We start from the raw sequence: 9,703 nt of genomic DNA, 5'->3' as shown, positions 1-9,703 counted from the left end.
GAAGGGCTTACACAGAGCAAAGCTCCGAGGATTTTGGAGATACTCCCTTACTGACTTCATCTGTGGGCATTGTCAGTTTCCAAGTGTCATTGCAAGTAAGTGAGGTGTGCATTCGTCTTTTATTAATCACTTACTTTAATACTCAAATAAATGCCAGAATTTCACCAAGGAAATGGCATAATCTTGAGAAGTTGGGACATAATTATAGATGATATAATGTTCTACAATGAGGCCCTGATCTTATCAACCTAGTACTAAGTCTGATTAATCAGTATACTGAGAACCCAGTGAGTAATTTTTCTCTGTGTCATTTATCCAGCCTGGATTATGGGAAAAGCAGGAAGAGCCACTGGCCCCAGCCTAAGTAATAAGGACAAAGGGGAATTCTAGGCCACACATTCTACATCTTGGGATCAGAGAATCCTCGAAACCACTTTAAACATTTTTACTCGTGCATCTGACAAAAATCACTTGTAGTGAAATAAGAATTAGGAGTCTTTTATTTAAAAAAAAAAAATCTCAGCCGGGCTCGGTGGCTCAGCCTGTAATCCCACGCCTTGGGAGGCTGAGGTGAGTGAATTGCCTGAGCCCACGGGTTCCAGACCCGCCTGGGCAACTTGGCGAGACCTCGTCTCTACAATATACTAAAAAATTAGCCAGGCGTGGTAGCGCGCGCCTATAGTTCCAGCTACTTGGAAGGCTGAGGCGGAAGGATCACCGGAGCCCAGCAGGTCGAGGCTGCGGTGGCCGGGAGTGGCCACTGCACTCTAGTCTGGGCGACAGAGTGAGACTCCAACTCAAAAAAAAAAAAAAAAAATCTCTTCTTGAAGTCAGATCCCTGACTTCACAAGCACACAATCTAATAGAGAAAGCTTACAAGTACTTACAGTCCTACTGAGGGTTCTTTGTTCAGTCCCAGGCTGTGAATTCCAATTCTGATAAGGCCTCGCTAACCCATCTTTTCCTTTGACAAACTGCCTCACATGCTCCATGGGGAGGAACGGCATGACCTAGGTGAGTGAGTTCGTCCTAATGGGTCTATCCAGTGACAGGCAGATCCAGGCTGGACTCTTGGTTCAGTTTGGGGCTGCGTACCTGCTGATCCTGCTGGGCCAATGGCTCATTGTCCTCCTGATTAGTCTGGACATGAGACTTCACCTGCCCATGTACTTCTTCCTCTGTATCCTCTCAGTCATGGACTTCTGCTACACTCCAGATGTTGGTGCACTTCCTCTTGGAGAAGAAGACTATCTCCCTCACCTGTGCAACCAAACTTTTCTCTCTGACCCTCAGGAGGACTGAGTTCCTGCTGCTGGCTGCAATGACCTATGACCACAATGTGGCCATCTGCAACCCCCTGTGTTACATGGCCATGATGAGCCCGAGGTTCTGCACAGTGTTAGCAGCTGCCTCTTGGCTTGTGGGCCTGGCATATTCTGCTGTGGAGATGGCAGTCACCATGTGCCTGCCCACCTGTGGGCACAATGTGCTGAACCGCGTGGACTGTGAGCATGACTACACATCAGGTTGCCACAGTGGGCTTCAAAGTAGTAGTGCTGCTGGTGCCCCCTGGAGACAAATGTTGAATAAAAACTTAGATGCAGAAAGACAGAAATACACAAGAACTTAGAAGTGGAAAGAGAAGGCCTTCTCCTCTGGGAAGTGAAGCTGGTACTTAGAGATAAAGTGTTTATGCAATTGTACACACGCGTGTGTGTGTGTGTGTGTGTGTGTGTGTGTGTGTGTGTGTGTGTGTGTTGAAAAGGTGTACTCTTTGTTTTTGAAAGCATGAATAAATCATGTCTTAGACTCTGGAATCTTCTTGGTAGCTCTGGCCTTCTGTCAACAAATTTCCAATCAATTCATACCTATCAAAAACTGTAAATATTTGTTGACTGAGTGAACATCAGCATATTTCCCATAAGCATTTTTATCATTGTCCTAAATGTCAACTTCACCATCTACAATCAATCAAATACCACATTTCACGAACATCTCTTCTGTGCCCAACGCTGGTTCCTATCATCGTCAATGTTAGCATTACAACCGCCCTCCTAAGTACTGACAGCATCACAGGGCTTGGAACATAATGCTCATCTTAGAAAGAAATGCCAATCAGTAAACAAATTTGTGGCAAGATAGATGAGGCAACACACTATGCAGGTGCTGCAAGAGATAAAAGAAGTCCAATGTAAGATCCTTCCCCACAACCTGGAGATGATTTGGAAAGATAAGAGATAAATATCTTCCAAAATTTCTTTTTAAAAAGGAATTATGACATAATTCAACAATAATGCAAAAAAGTACAATGTTTGCAACATTTGCTTAATTGCCACATACAAGTTAGAGACTAGAAGCCCTATCAAATTCATGGAACTCTCCTATGGAGGAGATAAATTCACATAGTTTGCAAAGAAATTAAAGGGGAGGAAAAAAATTAAATGTGGTCTGTAAAATGGCAGCATTTGGATAGATAAGGGAGAAGAGACAAATAAGTTCATTCTAGGTCAGTGGGGGAATGATAAATGAGGAGGTGGAAAAAAGAAGGTATGTCTGAGGAAGAGTGAGCAAACCAGTTTGGTTAGAGCAAAGATTTTACCCTGAGGAGAAGTCCTGAGGAGAAGCTAAAGTTGGAAAGAGAGGTTGTACATAGAAGAGCTTTGAAAACAAGGCCAAGAAATTTGTATTACAGACAATGACAAGATAGCAGGGATTTTGATATGAGGGACAACACATCTAATATGGTGGTTGAGAAGCTGTCCTCGTCCTCTCCACCAGACCTGTTGGACTAATTGAAATAAAAATAAACAGCACTTCTTTCATCCAACAGATTGTCTACTTCATGCTTAAGTAAATAGAATAAGTGAGTCAACTACTTATAATGAAACTTCCATAGTTAAGACAAACTTTGAAGACCAGATAGAGTTTGAGGTAGAGTTCAAAGCCCTTTAAGAGTTGGGAAGCTACAGGATATACACAAGAAGTTAGTTAGAACAAAGACTAATGTTAGAATTAGAAACGAGTGACCAGATCTTGAAGTTGAGAATTGAACAAAGCGTGTAACTGTGGTCAAACTGTCTTCTACTTTCCTTTTACTTTCCACTTCGGTGTTTTTTGTTTGTTTTCATGTGAGAAGATATCGTGACATCTGAGTAACACTCTGAAGACTCAGCAAAAATAAACAAACCTTACTTGGTGTTTCCTATAAGCATTGTCTATGATAATAATCCACATCTGTTCTCTTGCCACATTTCATCTATTACCACATTTCAAAAAGCAAACCCCTGGTTAGACAGGTCCCATCTTGGTTAGGGAGGGGTTCTGAGTCTGCTTTTCTGATGTTGATTCACAAAATAGAGTCTAAATCTCACCAAAGTCACTAGCTTGGGAAAGCCTTCAGATTTTTTTTTTTTTACTTTTTAAATTAAGAATAAATCAGTGTATGATGTCCCTGAGAGAAAAACTCAGGTGCCGAGGACACACAGTGAGTAATGGTTAAGTTCTCTGAGGAATAAAGGAAGAGAAGGGAGGCAGTAGAAACTGGAATTAGGAGAATATTTCTAGAATCACTTAGCATAAGGGAGACAGCAAATGGCTATGACAGAACCTTGTCCTGTGGCCATTTTGAATATGCCTGGGAGCTCATACATAGAGGCTCACTAACAGCAGAGCCTCCCTGCTTCTCCAGGAGAGCCTAAACTCAATCTTTTCTATCAAAACAAAATAGTCCCATACAAAAAACTTTGCTTCACTTATTCACAGGACCTGGAATACCATTACAGAAACTAGGAGTTCTTAGCAGCCTGTAACTATTGATAGGCTTTAGAGCATAAGAGCACTTGGAATTATGTTTTAAATGTTACCTCATCTACACAGAATCCCTTCTGTGAAGTCACCCTGGCCCAACACTCTGCCAAACAAAGCCATTGCCTTTTGTTATACATACTGATAGGCTTTCCCTTCATTGAAAATTTTCCCAGTTTATAATGATAGGCCTACATGCACAACTAGACATATTACCTGTGATGCTCCACAAGACTACAGACTCCCTGAGGATAGAGGCTGTGCCTGCAATGCTCACTACTCTATTCTCAGCACAGGGCCTTGCCTCCACATAGGCACTCAGAAAGTGTTTGTTAGCTGAATCAGTCCTCAAGCAATCTGTGGTGAACATGTTTTGATTTATAGATTGGTTTGTATGAATATGCTTTACATTTATAAAGTGTCTTTTGTAAAACTTAAGAAGGAGACTGAGATATTTGATGATTGATAGGATAGTGTTTTATTTATTACTATTTTTTATTTCAATGACTTTTAGGGGGCACAGATGATTTTGGGTTATGAGGACATGCTGTATAGTGGTGAAGAAGTCTGGGCTTTAAGTGTATGCTCCATCTTAACCTATGCACATTGTCCCCGATAGGTGATTTTTCATTCCTATGTCTCTTCTCACCCACCCCCTTTTGAGTCTTCAATGTCTGTTATGCTATTTTATATTTCTTTGCAATTACTTAGTTTAGCTTCCACATATAAGTGAGAACATGAGACATCTGGTTTTCCATTACTGCATTACTTCACTTAGAATGATGGTCTCCAATTCCACCCAAGTTGCGGCATATGACATTTCATTTCTTTTCGTGACTGAATAGTATTTCATAGTATATATGTGTCACATTTTCATTGTCCACTGATCAGTTGACAGGCATTTAGGTTGATTCCACATCTTTGCAATTGTTTGAGAATTGTGCTGCGATGATCATACTAGTGCAGGGGTCTTTTTTATATAAGAATATTTGTTCCTCTGTGTAGGTACCAAGTAGTGAGATTGCTGGATCAAATGGTAGATCTTTTAGGTCTTTGAGAAAGTCCCAAACTAATTTCCATAGAGGTTGTCCTAAAGATGCCTCCAAAAGATTCCTGAACTTGAAATATTAATTTGGTAAAGTTTCAGGATACAAAATTCGCACACACAAATTAGTAGCACTGCTATACATCAAGGGCAACCAAGCTGAGTATCAAATCAAAAACTCATTCCATTGACAATAACTGTCAAAAAGCTAAAATACCTAGGGTTATATTTAACCAAGGAGGTGAAAGGTCTCTACAAGGAAAACTACTGGTGAAATAAATTGAAGAGGACACAAACAAAATGGCGAAACATCCCATACTCATGGATTGGAAGAATCAACATTGTTTTTTGTTTGTTTTAAATTATTTTTAGATTTAGGGGGTACACATGCGTATTCATTATATGGACATATTGTGTATGTGGGAACTGAATCTCATGCAGTCCATTCCCCAAATAATGAACATTTTGCCATGTAGGTAGTTTCTGACGTTGTTTAAAAGACAAGTTTTAGATATGCTTTGGTGACACTGAGGAACTGGACTTGCCATTAGGCAACTCTACCAGAAGAGGGCAGTGGAGCATCTAGCCCCTGGGCAAAGCTCCATCAATAAATCTGATCTCTCATTAATCCAATATGATTTCTAATACATCTTAGTCTTTTCATCTGTTTCCTAAATATAACAGTTCACATCAAAGGGAGGCTCACACTTTACCTGTATGGTGTCCACTGTACAGTTCACACCAAAGGGAGGTTCACACTTTACCTGTATGGTATATCCAATTCTGAATTGTACTATATCTTTAAAATAAAATACATTGTTTTTAAATTGAAAATTAAAAAAACAGTTCACTATAGCAATCTTATGCAATGCGATATAAAGTTTAAAGATAATAGCTAGGTGATATTTAGTGATTATCTTAATATTCCTATAATTTCCTCCTTTTCCTCCCTCTTAGCTCTTTTCTCTCACCTTCATCAGCTGATGTCAAAATGATACTTAAATAAATTATCTGCTTATAACCACACTCTCAGGTGGAACCTCTTGTAAGTGTCAGGCCTATTTCAGTGTTGGAATCCCTGCCCAGTGATTTCCCATTCATCATGAGTGTTTTTTGTTTATCTTAGCCACACATAGTATATTTGCCCTGCTTGACAATTGAAAATAATTGAAAACAATTGGAAAAGCTGAAAAAACGGGGGGAGGGGAGCATCTAATAAATAAAAAGACTAATTAGCTTTTGCTGTTAATGAGAAAAGTCCTTCCCATACTCTATTTTCTCTGCTCTTTTTATACTGATGCAGATACAGAAACTAATAAAAATAATAGTATTAATATTGAGTTATAATTACTACTAAACAGTTATGATGAGTACAATTTATGGGTCATGTACAAATATTATGTATTTCAATCTTCACAACTATTATCCCCTTTATACCAGGAAACTAAGGCATAAAGGATTAAGTATACCTCTAAGAATACACATAGCAAAAATGTAGATCTATTTTTTTTTAATTAAAGCACTACCAAAAGTAATAAGAGAATAAATCTGAATAAGTGGAAAGGCAGACCATATTCTTAGAAAGGCTCAATATCATGGAGATACATGTTTCCTTATGTTAAATTATACAGTTAACAGGTGCCTAATTAATTTTTTTTTTAAGAAATTTATGTTTGAGATCACACAAAATTATTCTAAAAATAATAGCCAAGAAATTTCTGGAAAAAAAATTAATGAAGCAGGACTACTTTACCAGATTTTCAGACATATTACAAAACTAAATACTTAAAATGCAGTAGTCATGACACATGCTTACACCAAGGCAATGAAATAGAATAGACAGTCTAGAAATAAGCCAACATAATCAAGAAGTTGATATTTGATTTTTAAAGTAGCATTTTAAATCAGTGGAAAAAATTATTTAATAAATAGCATAAAGACAACAAGTTAATCACATTGAAAAAATAAAATGTATCAATAAATGATACCTTATATCAGAATGACTTCCAGGATAGTAAAATACTTAAATGTAAAAATGAAAGCATTTTTTACAGTACTCGAAAAAATAAAAGAAAGATTTTTATGACAGCGAAATGAGGACTGCCTTTTAATTATGAGACAAAAATCCCAGAAGTCATTAAATTATTTTGGATAAAATCAGCAAAAATCTCTGCATGGCAAAAGTTACTATTATAAAAGTAGAAACCAACCAAAGCATGAAAGGTAAGGGGAAGGTGGGTAAAATTTCAAAGATGTAGCATGAAGGAGCTTTTTTTTTGTGGTAATGGAGTGGTTCGGTATCTTAACTGTAATTACACAAATCTATATGAGGGGGAAATTGCACAGAACTACACACATGCATGCACACAAACACATACACACACGCACAACTTAAATAAGGTCCGTAGACTCATTAACGGTAATATACCAATTTTCTAGTTTTGATATTGTACCACAGCTATATAAGATACCACCACTGAGGGAAATTGGATGAAGATTAACAGGACTCTACTATTTCTGCAATTTACTGTGAGCCTATCATTATTTCAAAATAATAGAGTTGTTAAAATTAGTATTAAAATAGGAAAAATTAAAATAAAAACACTGGGATTTGGGGAAAGTAATGCTGCTCACATCACAAACAAAGAGCTGATTTCTCTAAGTTACATCTTAGGGTTCCTCCAAGGCAATAAAATTTTTTTTAAAAAAGGCCAAAAACCAAATCTAAAAGAGATATAAATTGTCTACAGGAAATAAATGCAAATGACTTTAAACACATAAAATAGTGATACATTCTCCTTCACAGTAAGAGTTGTGCAAATTACAACTACACTAATATACTATTTTTTACCTAAAATATTGGCAAAAAATAAAAAATGAAAACAAGCACTCTAATAAATTACTGGTGAGAAAGTAAATTTATGCAAACCTATAAAGGATAATATTGTCAAAACTAGCAAAACACAAACCATTTGACTCACTAATTCCATTTCACGGGATTTATCCTGTAATTACCTTGCACGTGTGCAAGCTCACTTATGTAGAAAATTAATCATTACAACACTGTTATGATAGCAAAAGACAGGAAGTAACCTAAATGACCTCAAACAGAAGACTAAAGAAATTGTGATATATCCATGCCAAAAATTTAGAAAGTGAAGAAATACGATGTGTGGCCACATATGTAGATCTCCAAGATATTTTGTTCATGGAAAGAGCAAAAAACAGAACAGTGTCCATATTGTACAACCATTCTGTAGAAATAGTCAAAAAGCAGTTAGTTAATAAGCTAGCTAGTTAGTTAGTTAGTTACTGATATACCAGTATGTAAGTTAGTTGACTGCTTCATTAGTTAGGTATTAGTGGCTTTCTGGTAGAGAACAGACTACCTCCAGGGATGTTCTTAAAACTGGTAAGAATGCCACAGAAGGGAACAGGCAGAAGGGGGGTTTTCTATAAATACTCTTCAATACATTTTGAGATTTCAACCATGCAAATATATTACTTATTTTTTTAACTTTTAAATTTTTTTTTAAAGATGTGGGTAACAATTCAGGGTTAGGTGTACAAATATTCATTATGCAGATACCCTTGTTGATGAGGTGTGCCCCTCCTTCCCCAGGCAAATGCCCTACTGCCAATCCTACCTCCCCGCCCCCACAAACCCCTGCAGTTTCCCGCTACTGCCATTCCTTTTCTTCCAGTATTATAATTATATTACTTATTTTGAAAAATAAATGTTTAAATTGAAAAAGTAGAGTCATTCACCCAAAGGTTATAGTTGATAAGCATACACCACTCAGCAGCATATACCCTAATCAATAGGGAAATATTCTCAGAGGAGATTAAAATTTCTCCCTATTGGGAATTCAGTTGCAAGCTACTGTCTGAAATTTGCACATTGATGCCTTTTCAAAAACTTTCAACTCTGCCTTAGAGACACCCGTCTCCAATTCACTTTTTTTCCAAAATTATTTCTAAAAACATTTGTATAACAATTGATGCAAGTTATATTAAAAGAACATTTAAACATGACATTAAATAGGGTAGGTTTTAAATATGTATATTAAAATATTTTTTAGATACTAAGTGAAATTCTTGAGTCTCTGTTTTTCAGAATAAAAAATACATGTTTACTCAATGCAGATGTGACACTATGACATTATTTGGGGGAAAAAAGAGAAAGTCCTGGAAAAACTTAAAATAACAGAAAGTCACAATGTGCCTTTTTCCTAAAAAATGATAAACACAGAAAGTCTGGCTGCCACTCAGACTTCAGAGAAGAGAAAATTGAAGACAGAACAATAGAAACAGTAATGCGAGAAGACGTGGGATGGCATATAGAAACCTTTCAGTCATCTTAGTAAATTCAAAAGCACATTATCCAAGTTTGTGAAGAGAAAAAGAATCTCTATACAATGAAGCATGATTAGACCTCACAGCACTGACCACTGCCTGCCATCCTGGTTCAGTTGTAGAAACAAATATTTTCTCTTAACTTTCAAGTAGGCAGTTGAGATAAGAGGATATAATTAATTAAGACTTTGAACTGAAGCCTTCTAGACAACAAAGGGGTGACTGGGTGTGGCATCACAAATCTATAGAACCAACTACTCAAAAGGTTGAGATGGGAGGATTACTTGAGGCCTGGAGTTCGAGAATTCAATTAGCTAGCATTGAGGTGTGCACTTGTAATTCCAGTTACTAGGAAGGCTGAGGCAGGAGGATTGGTTTGAGGCCAGGAGTTCAAGGCTGCAGAGGACTATGATCCCACTATGGCAGTCCGACCTCAGCAGTAAAATAAGACTTTGTCTCAAAAAAATTAAAACATGTAGAGACACAAACATAAAGAGT

At 37.2% G+C, this 9,703-nt stretch overlaps 1 pseudogene; it reads left to right on the top strand.

Moving 5' to 3' along the window:
* Positions 1–990: 990 nt before the first annotated feature.
* On the top strand, positions 991–1,630 carry LOC103254266 (annotated as a pseudogene).
* Positions 1,631–9,703: the final 8,073 nt, after the last annotated feature.

The sequence above is a fragment of the Carlito syrichta genome, unplaced genomic scaffold (assembly GCF_000164805.1).
Source record: "Carlito syrichta isolate Samal-C Ts95f unplaced genomic scaffold, Tarsius_syrichta-2.0.1 Scaffold274072, whole genome shotgun sequence".
Classification (NCBI taxonomy): Eukaryota; Metazoa; Chordata; class Mammalia; order Primates; family Tarsiidae; genus Carlito; species Carlito syrichta.
The sequence above is the reverse complement of the archived record's forward strand: the minus strand, read 5'-3'. Positions and strand labels throughout refer to the sequence as shown.